Genomic DNA, 20,829 nt, shown 5'->3' with positions numbered 1-20,829 from the left:
TCGAGAGTCAGTTTAGATTACAAAAGATGTCCCACAAGAGCAAGGGCACATAAAGACCATATCTTCCTAATTGGCCGGCCCCGCGGATAAGAGATAAGGGAGAACCTTAAACATACGATCCCTTCCCTATAAATAGTACATAAACAATGTTTCCATATTTGCAAAGCAAAAGATCTGAAATTCTTTTACACCAGTACAAATCATGTCGCAAGAAGCTGGTTCAGCATCTCAATCAAAAAATCCTAAGCCTGATCAAATTGTTCGACGGACAGCAAACTACCAACCGAGCATTTGGGGGGATCAGTTTATCAATTTTGATTCTGAAGACATTGTAATTTATATATCCTACACACTGTTTCAATAACTAAATGCATGTTTTTTTTTTTTTTTTGTTCCAAAAGAAATTTGACATGTATTTTGCCCATTTAACGTACAGATAAATTATGCCCATAAGGAAGACGAAGTTGATGGACTAAAACTAGCAGTGAGGAGGGAAGTGTTCACAACCAGTCGAAATGATTTTTCAAATCAGATGAAGCTAATTGATGCAATCCAACAAAGGAAATAGAAGAAGCACTGGAACATATATATATGCTGCAAATCATTTCCATGATGATGATGGTGATGGTGACCTATACAATGTTTCCCTTGGTTTTCGGCTACTAAGACAACATGGACATAATGCTTCATGTAGTAAGTTATTAGAGAAATTAATCTAACGAGATTGAATTTGGCCAAAATTATTTCTTAATATTTATGTGTTATGTGTCCATTTGCTACAATCGAGCAGGAATATTCAACAAGTTCAAAGATAGTAAAAATGGAGGCTTCAAGGAAAGCCTAATCGCTGATGTGCCGGGAATGCTAAGCTTTTATGAAGCAACACATCTGAGGGTGCATGGAGAAGATATACTAGAAAAGGCTCTTGTTTTCACGACAAAACATCTGGAGTCGGCAACAACCCATGTAAGCTATCAACTGGCAGAACAAAAAGCTCAAGCCCTAGAGAGACCGCTCCGAAAGAGCCTAGAGAGGTTATGCGCCCGTCGGTTCATGTCCATCTACCAAGATGGAGCTTCACATAATGAAGCTCTATTAAAACTTGTCAAGTCAGATTTCAATCTTGTTCAGTCTTTCCACAAACAGGAGCTCAGTGAGATTATTAGGTAGGTTATCTTTTAATTTTGAGAGATTAGCACATGTAATTAAGTTAGTAATTCATTAACTAATATTAGCAATGAATTAGGCGGTGGAAAGAAGTAGACTTCAAAAGGAAGCTGCCTTTTGCAAGAGACAGAATTGTGGAGTTATACTTCTGGGTTGTGGGGGTCTATTTTGAGCCTCAATACCTCGTTGGAAGAAACATTCTCACGAAAGTGGTTGCCCTGATAACAGTAATGGATGATATGTACGATGCATTCGGTACATTTGAAGAACTCGAGATCTTTACGGAAGCAGTTCAAAGGTTGGATGAATTTTTATAAGTAAATAAAATAGAAAAATTTATTTATATCTAAATTTCTATTGAGGAGTAGAGTTTAATCTTCGGATTTTTTGGTGATTTTGATCTAAGTCCTTTGATTTTTGTGCCACATAAAATTACATTCCTTTTTAAATATTTTCTGGTGTAATTTTTTTATTTTTTATTTTTAAAATTATTTTTTATTCCAATGTTGCCCTTTATGACTTGAATCGGGTAATAATCATTTATGTCATATGGCATGTTGCCTGTTGCATATGTATATATATGTTTTTTCATATTTTCGACAATGTGTAATAGTATTTTATGTACCTTTTTTTTTTAGTATACAATTTTATTTGTCTATTTTTTGTATCTGACTTATAGGTAGTCTTCTAATTTATGTTCTTCACTTATAGGTAACGCGATTTATCACTAAGTTTTTTTCATTGCTAATAATAACATTATTTACATGTATGTTATGTACATAATTTAATGTGTGTGCTTGTCTGATAGATTGGTAAAATATGTAGGTCTTTACTTTTTATCGATTAAATTGTATTTTATCCATATATCAGGAATATTATCAAGGAAAGAATTCAAAATTTAAATTCTGGAATTCAATTACAATGAAATAATTCATTAAATTTAGATTTTCAATGTGTTTTCCTTATTTACCTCAAAAGGTAAAATCGACACAACAAAAAAAGTAATAAATGTCAAAAGACCTACTTCTACAACCAAAAACTTGTGGACTAAACCCAATGACGGCTAATCTTTTTGGACATAGATCTAAAACCAAACCAAACCAAATTTTAATTTTGCTTGGCAGATATGCTTCAGATGAATATGGTGTGTGCAATTTACAGATGGGATGTCAATTGCATGGATGAACTGCCAGAGTAGGTGCAAATATTCTACCGTACGCTTTTGAATGTTTTCAATGAAATTGAGGAGGAGATGGTGAAGGAAGGAAGAGCATACGGAGCTTACTATGCAAAAGAAGCAGTATGTAATAATTAACCAATTAAACACACAGCTTAATTTACTTTTCACTATTTTAATTAATTTACTTTTCACTATTTTAATTAATTTACGTATTATTTATGTCCCATATATGCAGTGGAAAAATGCAGCCAAAGCTTACTTTGATGAGGCCAAATGGTTCCACGAAGGATACATCCCCAGCATGGAGGAATATATGCGTGCTACAGCATCTGCTGGTAACACCACGCTTACAACTATATCTTTACTTGGCACTGGACACACTGTAACCAAGGAGTCCTTTGAGTGGTCGTTGAATGACCCTAAAATTCTCAGAGCTTCCAATACCATTATTAGGCTCATGGATGACATTGTTTCAAGCAAGGTACAAAGCAGCTATTGTAGTTCACTATTACATGATTCTCACTTTGGTCTCTCAACAGTTACTAAATTTTATAGTCCTCACATATTTAGTAATGCTTCTGCTTTGGTCCTTCCGTAAAATTTTGTAAGTTTTTTTCTGTACTTTTTTCCGCCAAAAATGTTTGCTCACACCAAATATTTTTCCCCGGCTTCTCATTGTCCACTTTTCGGTTCTTATATTTCATCCTCATTTGAAGTTTGAAGTTGGAACTTCAATTCTACATGAAAAATGTCACTAGAAATGAATTATGAGAAGAAAAATGTTATTAGAATGTCATTATTAGAACTTCAATTCTACTTGAAAAGTTAGAAGTTGGAACTTCAATTCAATTTAGTAAAGACTTCTCTTACAATTATGGATGCGCTATGTATAACCAACTAAATAATTAAATATTTTAGATTCTTATTGTTATTGGATTTTGGATTATATTTTTGCAGTTTGAGAAAGAGTGAGGGCATGTTGCTTCTGCCATTGATTGTTACAGGAAGCAATATGAGGTGTCAGATGAGCAGGAAATAATTGATGCCTTCAACAAACAGATTGTGGATTCGTGGAAAGATATCAACGAGGAGTTCCTCAGACCAACCTCTGTGCCAATGCCTATCCTTGTAATTGTTCTTAATTCAACAAGAGTGGTGGATCTCCTCTACAAAAAAGATGATGGCTTCACACACTACTATGTTTTACTATTTGCGCGACAGAAGTTTGCGCGACGAATCTCCTCTACAAAAAAGATGATGGCTTCACACACTACTATGTTTTACTATTTACGCGACAGAAGTTTGCGCGACGAATATATGTTCGTCGCGCAAAACGCAATAAAGCGACGAAAAAAATTTCTCGTCGCGCAAAAAATTTAAAACTTGCGCGACCAAAGTTTTCGAAGCGCAAAACATATTAGGGCGACATATAAACAATTTCGCCGCGCAAAGGGGAAAAAAAAACCCGGGTATTCTCTTGGCGCCAAATACTTGCGCGGCGAGAGCAATCGTCGCGTAAGAAAACATAGTGCGACGATGAAATACTTCGTCGGGTAAAAGCGAGGTGATTTGGCTGCGAAAACTCTTGCGACGACAGTTTTCGTCGCAAAAGAAAACTTAGCGCGACGAAACAATTTATCGTCGCGTAAGAAAACGAAGGATATTTTTAATTTGGCGCCAAAATAATTGAGGGGGATATTTTAGTTTGCGCGACGAAACATATGTCGTCGCGTAAAAGAGATGTCGGTACATTCTTGCGCGACGAAAAATATTTGTTACGCGACGGAATTTTGTTTTTGGGCGACGAGGACAAGAATTTGCGCGACGAAATCTTGTGCGACGCAAACGTCATACGTCGCGCAAAAGTTTTTTTGTCGACAAGTTTTTACGCGGCGAAAAAACTCGATTTGGGCGACAAAAAAATGGTTTTGGGCGACGGTAATTTGCGCGACGAACTATGTTCTTCGTAGCGCAAAGTCGTTCTTCTTCATATCAGAACTCTGCCTCTCTCTCAACCTCTCTGCCGCTGCCTCTCTCTGAACCTCTCTGCCGCTGTCTCTGCTGAAAATTCAGTACGTTCATCGGGTAAGTATTTGTTGTCGTTACTTTTTAAGTATTAATGTAAATTCGTACTAACGCTATTAATTTTGTTCTCGTTAGGGATATTTGTAATTAGCGATTGGTGGAGAACGATTGAGAAGGTATTTTATTCGTTTTATATATTAAAAATGTTAAAGTTAGTTTGTTATGTGTACATTTTTTTTTTTGAAGTTATATTTATATTATGTTGTTAAATTGTGTGTGATGTAGCACAATGTGTTGTGATGTACGAAGTTAATTGAAATTAACTTCGTACTTTTATTTGTATGTTTAGTAACATTTAGTTTCCCGTTCGAGATTAGTTGGATTTTGTACATGGATGTGTAAAGCATGACTGCGGTCCAATTAATTCTTGAATTGTCCCACTATTTGGACAGTTTGGTAATGCATAGTGTTGTCACGTAATCCACGGCTACAGGATTAGGTTTTGATTGTGGAGATTTCGGTGTCATCTCGGTACGTTCTTCGGGTGGTACGTAGGTATTTATACCTATGCCCACCTCAAGAACTGTATCGAGATGCTGCCGAAATTCATCCATGTCGAAATCTAATCTCATGTAGCCGTAGGTTACGTGACAGGACTATGCATTCCCGAATGGGATAGGGCCCTTACAGGAGGCATAAGGTGACATTATAACTTCGTATGAAGTTGTTGTGATTGTTATGTTGTGATTATGGTTTCAGGAATTATGAGCAGAAGGTGGATACATAACCGGAATAGATGCTCAGACGAATACTTGGATGGAATCGAGGATTTTATTGAGTTTGCACGTAGATACAACCCGGGTGCAACTAGAATCCGATGTCCTTGTAGGAGGTGTAATAACACGTTGTGGGAGACAATTGAAAATGTTGGATTTCATTTAGTAAGGAATGGAATGATTGAGACATATAGCATTTGGAACCTTCATGGGGAACAATTAGACCATGCTTCGTCTTCAAATGCCACAAGAATGGACAATGTTGAACCTATTGTGGATCCTAATGATCAAGTCATGGATATTATAGAGGATGTTTTTCCATTTGCATCGACCAACATCAATCACGAAAGGGAAGATGACGTGCCAACACCAATAGATAGTGCGGAGTTTGAACAATATGAAAAACTGTTAAAAAATGCAAACCAAGAGTTATACCCGGGGTGCGAGAGCTTTTCCGTTCTCACGGCCATTGTAGAGCTAATGCACGGAAAAATAAAGTATCGTATGTCGAACCTGTGTTTTGATTACTTTTTGGGGGTTTTCAAGAGAATGCTTCCGACGGACAATTGTTTGCCGAAAGATCATAAACACGCGCAGAAGGTGTTGAATGGTCTTGGATTGGGTTATGAAAAAATTCATGCTTGCAAAAATAATTGCATGTTATTCTACAAGGAGCATGAAACGTTGGATACATGCCTTATATGCAATGAGTCGAGGTTCAAAATGACATCTCAGAATAGAACGACTAAGATCCCACAAAAAGTGATGCGTTATCTGCCCCTGAAACCTAGGTTGCAGCGATTGTATATATCGACGCATACTGCAACAGACATGAGATGGCATAAGGAAAAACGGGTAGACGATGATGTAATGCGGCATCCTGCAGATGGGGAGGCATGGAAAGAGTTCGATCGAACGTTCCCCGAGTTTGCTGCTGATCCCCGAAATGTGAGATTAGGACTTGCCACTGATGGATTCAATTCGTATGGGGTTCTAAACCAACACCACAGCACTTGGCCGATTTTCGTATTCCCATATAATTTGCCGCCTTGGAAATGCATGAAAAAAGAATACATGATGATGACTGTTTTGGTAACTGAGGATCCTGGCAGGTCAATTGATGTGTACTTAAGGCCTCTGGTTGATGAGCTGAAGGATTTATGGACAAGCGGTGTTCGCACGTACGATAAATCAACTGGGAGGATGTTCACTTTGCGGGCAGCAGTTATGTGGACTGTGAATGATTTTCCAGCATATGCAATGGTTTCTGGGTGGAGCACAAAGGGTTATATGGCATGTCCTGTATGCAAGGAAGATGTAACTTCTGGTTGGCACGCGGGAAAAGTTTGTTACCTTGGTCATCGGAGATGGTTGCCATGGGACCACGAGTGGCGGGAAAAAGATAAAGAGTTCGACGGGAACACAGAGCGTCGCCTCAGACCAAGAGAATGGTCCGGTGATGAGATCTTGGAACAGCTTAACCGTTTGGATTTTGCTCCGTTCGGAAAAACAGTTAGTCGGACCAGACCTTCTACACATATGAACTGGACTCACAAGCCTATGTTTTTTGAGCTCCCATATTGGTCGAAACTCAAATTGAGGCACAATCTAGATGTGATGCATGTTGAAAAAAAATGTATTTGACACATTGGTGGGCACGATTCTAGATATCGAGGGCAAGACAAAGGACACAATCAAAGCCCGTCTTGATTTGGAAAGAATGGGCATACGAAGGGGTTTATGGATGAACAGGGACAGTGATAAAGCTAGAAGGGATCTTGCATTCTTTTCTATGAAACCGAATGACAAAAAAAGAGTTTCTAAAGTTTGTATCGTCTGTAAAGTTTCCTGATGGGTATGCTTCTAATATCGCACGTTGAGTGAATGTTGACGGGGGTAAATTTACTGGACTGAAGAGCCATGACTGCCATGTGTTTATGCAACGCCTACTTCTTGTGGGTATTCGACATCTATTGCCGGAAGATGTTGTGAAGCCAATCATGTTGTTGTCCAGATTTTTTTTCCCAACTGACGGCAAAAACATTGCGAAAGACAGACATATTGCAGTTGCGCCATGACATTGTCCAAGTCCTATGCAAGTTTGAGATGATATTTCCTCCAGCTTTCTTCACAAGTATGATGCACGTGATGGTTCACTTGCCATAAGAGGCATTGCTTGCTGGTCCTGTCAACTATCGCTGGATGTATCCAATAGAAAGGTATATAATTCTTTTCGTTTGTGTATGCATCATTATCACAGGTTTGTTAATTTGTGTATGCATCATTATCACAGGCTTGCTAATTTGTATCATATCTTTTTATTTTGACAGGCTTCTCGGAGAGCTGAAAAAAAGTGTACGCAACAAGGCGAAGCCCGAAGGATCAATTATAGAGGCTTGGGTTCAATATGAGTCGCTTACTTTCTGTGGAATGTATTTAAAAGATGTGGAGACGACTTTCAATCGTCCTCAGCGTAATAACGACGGAGGTATGAGAAAGGAAAAACTTTCTGTTTTTGCCCAAAGCGCACGGCCCTTTGGAGATCCTGGACGAGGAGAGTCTTTTTCTACAAATGACATGGAAGTAGCGCATTGGTTCGTACTGAACAATTGTGATGAGATAATGGCATACTTAGATGAGCATGAAGAGATGATGAAGCGAGAACATCCATCACATTTAGTTGCCCAAAAACAACGTGAATTGTTTCCACAATGGTTTTTGGAATCTGTAAGTTATAAGTGTTTTGTATTTGACAAATATAAATTTTAGTATTTAATTTTATCAGACTAACATGTGAATGGTTTTCTATTATATTAGGTGAATAAGTTGAAATCATCGAATTCCCCCACTTACAATGATGAGTTATATAACTTGGCCTTCGGCCCGATTCGCGCTGAATTGTTTTCGGGTTGTTATATTAACGGCGTTAAATTTTTGGGGGCTGCACGAGATGACAAGTTGTGTAAGCAAAACAGCGGTGTCCATGTCCCAGGTGGAGGCGAAAGTACGAACATTGATTTCTATGGCAAACTCACAAATGTCGTTCAATTGCTTTACAAAGATCGATACCAAGTGATCATGTTTAAGTGTCGATGGTTTGATAGCAACCCAAATAGGCGGGGAAGTGTTAAAATCGACCATGGCTTACTATCTGTGAACATTAACAGAACTTGGTATGATGACGACCCTTACATTTTGGCGAACATGGCAACACAAATTGTGTATCTAGATGACCCTAAAGCCGGGAGCAGTTGGAAAGTTGTTCAGAAGATGGATCATAGGAACGTGTATGCTATACCAGAACTAGACCTAACTGACAACGGCGTCGACAATGTGGCTGACCAACGTTTAGAATCATCAATGGAAAATGATGCGGAAACACTTTGAGATACACATGTTATACAAGAACCGTTTCAAATCCAAGGAGTGTCTTCAATCGAAATACCGATTCAGTCAATTACAATTGACCTCGGGGATCTTCCAAGATTCGATGTTGCAGTGGGCCCGAGCAGCGAAGATGATGTAGTTATAGTAGACGAGGAGGAGGAGGAGGATTGGGAGACCGAAAGTGATGATAGCGACGATAACGAAAGTTATTATAGTTCAGATGATGAATAATTAAATTTTTTGTAATTTTATTATGTTTGTGTACAGACTTTGTGTAATACAAATGTTTGAATATATGTAGTTGTTATATCCAAACCTTATATATGTGGACAACTGAAACATTATTCAAATAAATTTAGTTATAAAACATTGGTAAATCAATATATCCAAACCCTTTTAATAACAAATTTTAATTTTTTTTTGACAAAACACATTTACAAAATGAAAATGATACAAAATTTGTTATAAAACATTGATAAATAAATATATCCAAACATTTTTATACAAAGTTTGAAAATTATTGACAATAAACATTTTTCAAAACTGAAAACCCTTGTGCGACGAAGTGCACATCGTCGTGCAATTTTTGCGCGACGAAGAAAACCTCGTCGTGCAAAGTTTGCGCGACCCAAAATACACTAGTCGCGTGAAGTTAAATAATTGCGCGACAAAGTGTCTTCCGTCACGCGATGAAAGTTTGCGCGACGATCAAAATTTCTTCGTCTCGCAAATATATATTATTTTAGAATATATATTATATATACACATATATATATATATATATATTTGAAATTGACGATCGAGTTAGTTCATTGTATTCATATAGGGTCATGGAGTGTAGGTGTAAAAATTCATCAAAATCGGAGTTAAAATAACCGTTAAATCATGAGTTTTCATTTATAACCGTTCAAAAGTTTTGTCCTGTTACTTGATCTCTGAATGTTTTATTTTTCCGCTTTTTGGGGTCTAAGATCTCAAAGTACAAATAAACAAGTTTGACGGCTGGATTGCTGAAACTACTTTCGTAGAATGCGTTTGCCATCAAAACCATATATTCACCAACAATGAATAGTTTACTTATACTTTCGTTAAATATAACATAACATTATGTCGTATCACCCTAGTGTAAACATCTGAAATTGAAGATCAAATTCAGTAATTGTATTCATATAGGGTCAAGAAAAGTAGCTGTAAAAAATCATACAAATCAGAGCTAAAATAACCATTAAATCATGACTTTTCATTTAGAACCGTCGACAAGTTTCGTCCCGTTACTTGATATTTTAATGTTTGTTTTTTTCGATTTTCGGCATATACAATCTCGAAGTATAAAAAAACAAGTTTGCCGGTTGGATCATGAAAACTAGTTTCGGGTTTAGGGTTTCTGTGGTTTAGGGTTTAGGGTTTAGTGTATAGGGTTTGCGCGACGAAAAGGTGTCATTGGTCGCACCAAGCCTGAAGAGAACGGTCTTGCGCGACGAAGAAAGGACTCGTCGTCGCGCAATCATGTCACCCCTCCTCCTTCAACACTTAGTCACAAAATTTTTCACGTTCACAGAAAGCTGGCTTGCGCGACGTTTCTCATATTCGTTGCGCAATCTCTCCACAATAAAACCGAAAATGTTGCCGTTATTACAACAGTGCGCGACAAAGTTTATTTGGTCGCATATAGCTTGCAGGGAACAGTCTTGCGCTACGAAACAATTCCCTTCGTCGCGCAATATCAGCCAGACCTTTCACCCTTCGCCCTCTTCCTCCTTGGACACTTAGTGAAAATTTTTAGCGAGTTTTTACGCGACGCTGTGCGTACTCGTCGCGCAATCTCAGCCAGCCCTTTCTCATCTCACCCTCTTCCTCCTTGGACACTTAGTATACATTTTTTTGAGAGTTTTTGCGCGACGCTCGACGTATGCGTCGCGCAAGTTCTTGCCCGCTAAACACTAGGCCCCAAGTTCTGATGGACTGGCAACTTTGCGAGATGAAACATAAAGTGCATGCGTCGCGCAAAGTTTCAATCTCTCCCGCTAAACCCTAAGTCCCAAATTCTGGCGTATTGGCAACATTGCGCGACGAAATACAGTGTAGTGCGTCGCGCAATTTTTCAATCTCTTCCGCTAAACCCTAAGTCCCAAATTCTGGCGTATTGGCAACATTGCGCCACAAATACACTGTAGTGCGTCGCGCAAGTTTTCAATCTCTTCCGCTAAACCCTAAGTCCCAAATTCTGGCGGATTGGCAACATTGCGCGACGAAACGCAAAGTCATGCGTCGCGCAAGTTTTCAATCTCTCCCGCTAAACCCTAAGTCCCAAATTCTGGCGGATTGGCAACATTGCGCGACGAAATACAATGTAATGCGTCACGCAAGGTTTCAATCTCTCCCGCTAAACCCTAAATCCCAAAATTTTGGCGGACTGCCAACATTGCGCGACGACAAACTATGTTATGCGTCGCACAAAAACTACCCTTTTACCAAATTTTGGCGGATTAGAGACATTGCGCCACGGAACACACATATGTTTCGTCGCGCAATAGTCATTTAAAATTTCTTGCACGACGTTTTGTTTACTTCGTCGCTCAAAAACGAATAAAATTTCAGAAACCACGCGATGGCCTCCTTCTTCCCCAGATTTCTGAAAATTCCTCATTCGCCGTCTCTCTCCCCGCCGTCAGCGCAGCCTCCTACCCCGGTGGATTTGGACCGCGCCGCCACAACGGTGGTACCCCTGAGCTTCCCCACCGTCACCGTCGAGCCAACCGCCACAATTTCTTCGGTTTTCACCGAATCTGCGCCGCCGTCGTTCTCTCTCCTCCGGCGACCAAATCTGACACCTGAGGTATGGTTTTTGTCCTATTTTTGATGCTTTAGCTGATGGTTGGGTAGGATTTCTGAAATTGTTGCAATAGGGCAGTTAATTTGAAACCCTAAGTTTCGGCCGATTTTTGATTTTCAATTCCGGCCACTTCCGGCCATTTTTCGGGGTATGTCCGAGAACAAAAGTGGCTCCAATTGATGTTTTGAACCTAGGGTAGGAACCTTGGCCCTTAGTTTTAAGAATTTTTCGGCGATTGGTATCGCTTTGGACACCCGCGTGGGGCGGCGCGTGGGGCGGCGCGTGGCTCACTGTAGCCACCTGAATTAGGTCATAGTGCAATCCTCTAGTTGTCACGAGCGCATAGGTGTTTTCGGATTGGAATTTGGTTACCGTTTGAGTCTCGAATGGATTTTGCCTATTGTGCGATTTCCGGGGTTGTTATGTTCGGACCGTTGGATCGAACTCAAACTCACGTATGGTGTAGGTTGTATTTCTTGGATCGGCTAGGATTCGACGGATCATGGATCGGAGTCCCGGATACTTCGAACTCGCAAACCCTAGGTCAATAATCTAAATAAAATTATATCAACATCGGATATTCGTATATTTTATTAATTTGTTTGTGTATTAATGAAATTGTGCAGATGTCAGACCTGATTAGACGTCGTAGGGCGGTGACGCTCACGCAGATTTCGGAGCCCCCTACTCAGCCGACATCTGCTGCCACTGCTCCAGCATCTGCTGCCACTACGCCAGCACAGATGGACCACTTGGCAGTTGGACCTGCGGGGTCCCAGGCGCCTGCCTCATCAGCGTCATCAGTGGCGCAGCCTGTTAGCGCCAGGCGGCGTCATCGGCCCGCCAGCACCACCGACACCACATCCACGGATGCGTCGGGGTCACAGCCAAGTATAGCTTTCCTTTTTATCCAGTTAATTTTATTTTTTATTTCTTGTTTTTGTTTTTTAATTTTTGTGTGTGTGTATTTGATTGTTAAATTTGTTTTTTATTTAACATTCATGTCATCTTTCTTTGCAGCCAAGAAGAACATCTGAGGGCCGTGTCGGCAATTGAAGACGGCGAAGGTCACCCGGGTGACCAACAGTCGTATCAACATCGGATACGACGAGCGACATCGGGCTGCACCGAAGGCGGAGTTGCATAGCTCCTTGGCCCACGACATTGGTCATGTCATTCGGAGCTATTGCCCGATGCAATGGAAGTCTTGGAAGGTGATGCCTGACGAGACCAAGAATGAGGTTCGCGGCCAGTTGTCGGTATGTAGGCCTTTTCATTCTTTTTCTTTCAAACGTTATATTTATATTATTTAAATGTATGTAATTAATTTATTGCAGACGAACTACAACTTGGAGAACCTTGATGAAGAGTCGTTGGCGTACGTCAACAGACTCTTCTCTGAGAGGTGCAAGCAGTGGAAGAGCGACTTGCACCACCATTTTGAGGCGTTCGATGATCCGCAAGTCGCTCTTCAAGAGGGTTGCCCGAAAGAGCTTGAGGGGCGGGAGGATAGTTGGGCGTGGCTCTGCGCTCATTTTCAGGCGCCCGCTTTTGTGGTAATTTTTTATATTTAATTTTATTTTCTTACTAATATTTTTTTAATTTTTTTAATTTAATTTCAATTTCAACTAATACGTTTTATTTTTTGTATAACATAATAAAGCCAAAGTCAATAAGGACAATCGGAAGAAGAAGACTCTTCTCCATCATTCGGGTTCCAGGCCCTTCTCCTATAGGATGGATGCACGGCGTCAGGTAATAATAAAATAATTTTTATTTAATTTTTTAATTTTTAATTATTCTTAATTTATTTTTACGTTCTAATATTTTTCTTCTTTTCTTCAATTTAGAGGGGGTCCAAATTCCCAGAGATCGACATCTTTGGCCACGTTTATGTTCGACCTGGGAATGAGTTGGCCGAGTCCCTTCATGTAAGTATTATTTTATTTTAATTCTTATGTTACGCATTCAACTTTAAAGTTTATTATATGAATGTTTGAATTTATATTTTATGTTATGCTAAACAGACGACGATGGTGGAGAGGAGCCAGTTGGTTCTTCAGGAGTCCGCCTCCCAACTTCCTCCCGATACTCCGATCGAGTCTGTGGATCCTCCACAGGATGCTGGATTTCAGATCTTGACGGAGACATTGGATTAGACTCTAGGGAGGAGACCGGGGACATATTGTCGAGGGATGGGGAATGCCAGGCGGAGGGAACCCAGACCCCGCTCATCAGCGCAGTCAAACAGTCAGGTCACTGCACAGGTGGCCACTCTTCAGAGCCAGATGTCGGTCATTCTGCAGTCCCTCGCACAGTCCGGCATTCCAGTCCCGCATTTTGATGCGCCGACCTCCGAGCCCGTCCATCCCGAGCATCCCTACCAGATGCTGGCCCCTGTAGACCCCCAGACCTTTGAACCGCATGTGCCAGACAATAATGTAGATTTTGGAACATTATTCGATTATTTTTTTATTTTTGTAATTATTTTTAAAATCTTTCTCTTGTAGCATACATTTATTTTATAAAATAAATTTTCTATTTAGTTAAAATAGATTACCGCGACAACAGTATTGCGTCGTATACCCCTTGGGTTTGTGTCTGAATTTTTACAAGGTGGCTTGGAGTTGGGGTACCTCATATATATATGATAGCAACTACAACTTGCTTTCAAATATTTGTTGACGTGAGTCTCCTAATTAATCAATGAGATTTATTTCCTTGATTAATTAAGGGATTTCCTTTCTTATTCTATATAGTTGACAAATCATTGTATAATTAAGAGATACTATCCTAATTGATTACTGTATCTATTTCCTTGTAAAGCACTCATGTAAACTCCTATATATACCTCCTTATGGAGAAGAATAAAACTTAACCCAAAGTATTCAAACCATATTCACACTACTACATTTTATTTTATTGCAAAACCTAACCCAATGTATTCAAACCGAATATGCAAATCTTATGTCCACAAGATTTAAGATATTTACAACATGTGCCAGTGAACAGAAAAGGCAAATATCAAACATATCCCTAAATCATGTTTCCTTCATATCAATTTATGTTGATTCATGCTTCTTCAATGCATAGGTTTTTGGGTTTCAATTAATATCTACTCTATAAACTTGGAGTATTCTCACCTTGTGTCGTCAATTACAACACCTGTGTTTTAGGTAAGTTTGTGACGTGTATACCTATACAGTTATACTGTAGGTTTTTAACTCTATTGTAGGTAATTTTTGGGTCAAAATAGAAATAAAAATACCTATGGTATAGGTAAGGTTTGTGTGAAAATACGTAATTATCAATTTTTATCTTATTTACGTTTTTAGGGTAAAATTGAAACCACAAAATAATTTAAAAAAGGGCTAATATTATTTTACCCCCTGAAAGCTTGGGTCATTCTTGAAATATAAGAGGATATGAGTTTTTCACACACACACACACACACACACACACACACACAATCAATGTGTCATGAGAGTTAGAATACGAAACCACTGATCTACAAATTAAGGCCATTTTCCACTAGTCTAGACCCGATTAGTGTTAAGACTTAACTATTAAGCTTGGGTAAGAGTATAAATACTTTGTTTAGCTTTCTAAATCAATACAGTGAAAAATCTTCAGAACTATTCAGAAAAAACATTTCTAGTTTTCTCTCATTTTCATAGCTTTATGTTTATTATTCTTACAAACAGAAAGTATAAACGATGTAGATTTATTGCGAGAGAGTAATACTGAACTCTCAATGATTGTAGATTTATTGTCATAGATTCATCTACTCTAAATTGAAGACTTTTCCAAGTCAAGCTTTTGGCTGCATCTACTCTAAATTGAAGATTCTTGATCAACATCAGTCAATTTAATAGCGACTTTGATAACAACTTAACTTCTTTTTTGGGTTGGCCGTGGACTTGAAGAATTAACAAGTCTTTGGATTACAATTTGCACAAGATAATAAGAGGACATCGGATAACAAATGTATGTAAAGTGAATTGGCCGAGTGATAGTCAACGCCCTCATCATGGATGCTAGGAAACAACCAAAATGAAATGTAATTTATTAAAAATACACTCTAAGAAAATTTGAACGGTAATTTATCACTACAAAATTTAGAGTCGAAGTACGACAATAAGAGATTTCAAAGGGTAGCAATGATAGTGAGAAAAGGAAAATTAGAAAAATACAAAGAAAGAAATGCGTGGGCACTTCAAATTTTGGTTAGAAAAGTATGATTATATTAATAATACAATAGCCTAAAATAAAATTTGAGAGGGGGCACATGCCCACCTTGGGCCTTAGCTCCCTCCGTCATTGGGTACGGATATTGCATTCATAAATTACGCCACGAGAGAAATACAAATACAATAGCCACAATGGCCACTACAACTACCCAAAAATGTATTACAAACAACACAAAAGGATCCATCGGCAACATCAAACTCATACACACATAGGACAAAAGACAGTATGTCATAAACACATGTCTGGAAAAACCAAGTATAGCATCCACAACCACTGGTGGATCCAGGAATTTTTTAGTGGAGGTGCAATTTTGAAAGGCTAAAAGCTTTATAAAAAAAGATTGACAACCTAATATTCTTATATAAAAAATTGAACTACCCAAATTATTCGAAAGAGGATTTAGACATTTTCTCTTAAAGTAACGTTACATAAGTATATAAGTAAAGCACATAAGGGTTTTAGGTCTATGACTAATTGACTATAGTTTGTATATATATATCAATTAAAATGGAAATTAATATCAAATCATCAATTAATTTAATGAAAATCAATATCAATTAATCTAATGAAAATCAATATCAAATTATCAATTAAATAAACAAAGCATAATTGATCATACCTCGAGTCGTGCATCGCGTAGTCTCTTCCTTCTCGAGTTTGCTACTGAATAATGATCATAAGAGCCAAATCTGTAAGGGGAAAAAAAAACAGATTACACAAAAAGGAAAAAAAAAAAAAGGAAACAAATTGGCTACGATCAAGAAGTTAAAAAAAGTGCGCTCAAGAAGAAGAAAAACACAGCATCATTGTTTAAATAAGAACGAAAACCTCATACCCAAAAAAATAATAAAAGAAAGAAAACCAAGCCCACGAAATGTAGCAGGCCTTTTTGTTTTGCAAGGCTACCGGTGATTCTGTGATTACCAAAAATTGCTATAATTCTTTGATTGCCAAAAATTGCCAAAAGAGTGTGCTCAAGAAGAAGAAAATCATGCTTGCTTGGAGTTTCTGATGTTACTAAATGAAAATCAATTTCAATGTGCTTTAATCAGTTTATAATAGCTTTTTCTAGAAGCTCTTTATTAGAAGTAGGTTAAAAATATGATTAAAAATCCAAGTGCATTGTGATTTATGATGCACTTTTCAAAGCTGCAAATAGATATGGATCAAGCTATAGTGGACAATACAAATATCCTTTATTAAGGTTTAGTTTCTGTCTGGCCCGAAACATAATAATACAGCATAGCAAGCCCAACAACCATCTCTCTCAAAAACTCGTAAATCCAATCAACATGGCAACTGCTATAAAATTAAGAGGATTTTGGTGAGAAATTTAGAAGAAGAGAGAATAATTATGGAAGAACAATTCTCAAGAGCTCAACTATGAGTTCCTACTCATCTAATCTTGTATCTAGTGCTTCATTCTCACTAATGTTGGTGCCTATTTATAGGCATATGTAATACACTATTTACTATAATTTAAAATATAACATAGAGTGGTGAGTCATATGGTAGGTTTCAATCATAATGGTAGGAATTTGTGGGGTAAGGATATAATGATAGGGATGATAGTCAATGATGGGCATCCACATTATGATAGGTAGATGGGTATCCATATAAATCTTTGGTGATTTACAACAAGGATTTACAACACTCCCCTTTGAATGTCCACCATGCATGGAATATGCCTCATTAAAAACTTTGCTAGTAAAACCCAGTGAGACAAAAACTGGTCGAAAGGAAAAATAGTACACAACCATGCGTAACATAAAACATTATTGACAAGCGTGCGACAATGCCTCGTTAAAACCTTGCTAAGAAAAATCCAGTGGGATAAAAACTTGGACTAAGGAAAAAGTGTACAGTGTGTGAAGACCTTATTGATGGCACACTCCTCCTGATGGTGGTAAAATATCTTTAAGTCATAAGATAAACCATCTTTCTGAATGTATCTTTCTGAATGTTGTGGTCGTCGTAGCTTTGACAACCCATAATGGTGATGGAGCTGAGCTTTATCTGGAAATACCATGTCCGGTTTAGTATACTGCTAGGAAATCATTTAAGTGCTCAACGGATAATCCATATAAAAATGCTTCAATACTTTCTTATAATATAAGCCGATTGGTGGCCAAGAATCTCGTTGGCATAATGCTCGATCTTCAGGTCGATACACTATCTTGAACTCTTCAAGAGTTTTAACCATGTATTAACACTTCAGGAGTTTTAATCAACTATTAACTCTTTAGGAGTTGTAATGTGTTGCAACATGTCATAATTAATGTACTCACTGAGGCAATTTATACTAAATCCATATTAATATTAAGTACGAAATTCGTGCTTCATGCACTTGTCTTTCAGAGACTTGCTACATGCAATTTGAATCCTTCAGGGATTTTCTTTCGGGGATTACACTTCATGACCGTGGTGATGGATTGGAGGCAGCTGCGAGGCAGCTGAAAGCTATCTCAGAGAAATTTAACATCCCAGTTGAATTTAATGGAGTGCCAGTTTTTGCATCTGATGTCACACAAGACATGCTTGATGTCAGGCCTGGAGAGGCTCTTGCTGTGAACTTTCCCCTGCATCTTCATCACACACCAGATGAGAGTGTTGATGAGAACAATCCGAGGGATGGGCTGTTGAGAATGGTAAAGTCACTATCTCCAAAAGTGACCACTTTGGTGGAGCAAGAGTCAAACACAAACACAACCCCTTTCTTCAATAGGTTTGTGGAGACTCTAGAATACTACTTGGCAATTTTTGAGTCTATTGACGTGACCCTGCCGAGGAACAACAAGGAGAGGATCAACGTGGAGTAGCATTGTCTGGCAAGAGATATGGTGAACATCATTTCTTGCGAGGGAAAGGAAAGTGTTAGTATGAAAATTGTATTGTCATTTCCTAGATTTTAGCATAGGTCGGGATGTAGGGTGTGAATATCTTTTACTAGAAGTTTTGGCTCAACACATTCAAACCCGGATTTTCGAAGAAAGACTTGATCGATATGCGGAACCTGATTTTAGGTAAATCATGACATAATCATGCATTCATTATAGGATTCTTGTAATCATCGTTCTATAGTGGATTTGTGTTGGACTTAGAAGTCCCGTGGATTTTCCCCAGATGTGGGGTTTTACCACGTAAAATAATTCTCTGCGTGCTCCTTTATTTTATTTTCAGCACGTTTCAGAATTGATAAGCCATAAAAATTTATCTTGTACTATATATTATATTATTTTATTAAAAAAATTTCTCTTCATTACATTTTTTATTGAAAAAAAACAAAACAAAATTTATTTTTTTACAAAATTAAAAAAAAGTAAAATTAAAATTAAATAAAATATATTTTATTTTTGCGCGACGAAACTCTTTTCGTCGCGCCAATTCACATTTTTACAAAATAAAAAAAACGTAAAACGAAATTTGAAATAATTTTTTTTATTTTTGCGCGACGAAATCTTTCGTCTAGCGAAAAAGAAATACACGACAAAGACAATTTCGTCACGCAACAAAAATCGTCGTGCAAATGTCTAAGACACGAATTGCGCGACGAATACAAATCGTCACGCAATTAGTTGCAACACGAACTGCGCGACGAATATAATTCGTCGCGTTGCATACTCGCAACGAACATGCTGTCGTCGCGCAAAGGTTTTTGAGACGAACAATTCTGTCGTCCCTAAGCTTTTTATGCAATGAAGGTTAACCATCGCTCAGTTTTGTGCGACCAATGAAAAAACTTGGTCGCGCAAAGTCTTTTTTTACGATCTTTGAGCGACGAATTTTCTGTCGCGCTGAAATTTATGCAACTAAAATGTACTTTGCTTGACGATATTCTCTTCGTCCTGCAAACTGTAAAATGTAGTCATGTCATATTTTAGCAATATCGTGGTATGGCCAACAAACTGCATCTCCAGCTGGCGAGCTACCCAGTGCCTCAATGGCAAGAGTTTGAAACCCTTTAGAAGCACTTCGTGGTCAGGAGAAAGCCGATCCCCTAGCAGGGATTAATCCCACCCTTCAGATGTGGGGACACCTTATAGTATTTACCCAAAAAAAGAAGTATCTCCTCCTGATTGGTAGGGACCCGATAAGAGGATAAGGGTAACAATGACCTAAATCTGATAAATGGTCTGAGCCCACTTGAAATTACAAAAGATATCCCACTAAAAAGTTGACATCCCTTCCCTATATAACATGAGTACATAAACAATCCTTTTCATACTTGCAAAGCAAAGATCTAAAAAAATTTACACCAGTACAAATCATGTCACTAGAAGCTGGTTCAGTAGCTCAATCACAAAGTTCTAAGCCTGATCAAATTGTTCGACATAACAGAAGTTACCTCAGGTTCAGGGACAGTAACAGAGTGTTCTGCCTCCACCTCATACACAGGAACAGTACCTAAGTGTTCTACCTCCATATCATCAAGGAGAGCCAATTTTGAGCCGGTGGGTTCTGCCCTCTGAGCTTCTTGATGCTTCTTGGCCAGTGCAATATTTTTTGCTATCACTTCAGCAGGTATCTCCTACATCTTGACCTCCAATATTCCTTGTCATAGAAGGATTTTCCATAAACAGACAGAATAGGGCTTAGAAATTTCCACTCATGTAGAATATGATAAAACAGGATAGGAAAAGGCAAAATTGAAAGTCTACCTTCAATCACTTGTGTATTGATGTCCTTGATCATCTGCACCATGAATTGCTTGGATGCTGCCTCTGCGTAGACAGTCCAAGAGTCCCAACCATCAAAAAGCACTTTGGTTGCAGAACTGGAAGCAGGCAGACTATGGAATCTACCCTTCCACCAAGCATCAAACTAGGCAGAACTGCAGGAATTTGGCTCCCAAGACGGATATAAAGCATCCACGCTGTTGTTGATCTTGTTCATAGAGCATCTGCAGTCCTTGTGCACTTCCAGATCATCTGAGTCTCTCTAGGAAGTGGCCCGATTGCAGTTTTTGTAAGACTTGAGTGGGATCAATTGAGGGCAACCAAGTTGCCTGGCACAGAAGTTGGGGTGATACACTTCTACCCCCAAGTGATAGTTGGGAGGCTTCCCACCTCCAAAAGGTAAGTCCCGGGGCAATGTCACACTCAGAAACTTCTTCCTGAAGTATGTTCTGGCCACTTCTTCTTCGGGTTCCTTCTCAAATGGTCTGAATCCAGGTTGGAACCAAGGATAAGTCCTTCTGATCACCACTTGCC

General features: G+C 38.6%; 1 pseudogene; it reads left to right on the top strand.

Annotated features, from left to right (window-relative positions):
• Nucleotides 1-202: 202 nt before the first annotated feature.
• LOC117625384 lies at nt 203-18,438 on the top strand (annotated as a pseudogene).
• Nucleotides 18,439-20,829: the final 2,391 nt, after the last annotated feature.

The sequence above is a fragment of the Prunus dulcis genome, chromosome 4 (assembly GCF_902201215.1).
Source record: "Prunus dulcis chromosome 4, ALMONDv2, whole genome shotgun sequence".
In the NCBI taxonomy this organism is placed as follows: Eukaryota; Viridiplantae; Streptophyta; class Magnoliopsida; order Rosales; family Rosaceae; genus Prunus; species Prunus dulcis.
Note: the sequence above shows the minus strand (reverse complement) of the source record. Positions and strands in the feature narration are given on the sequence as shown.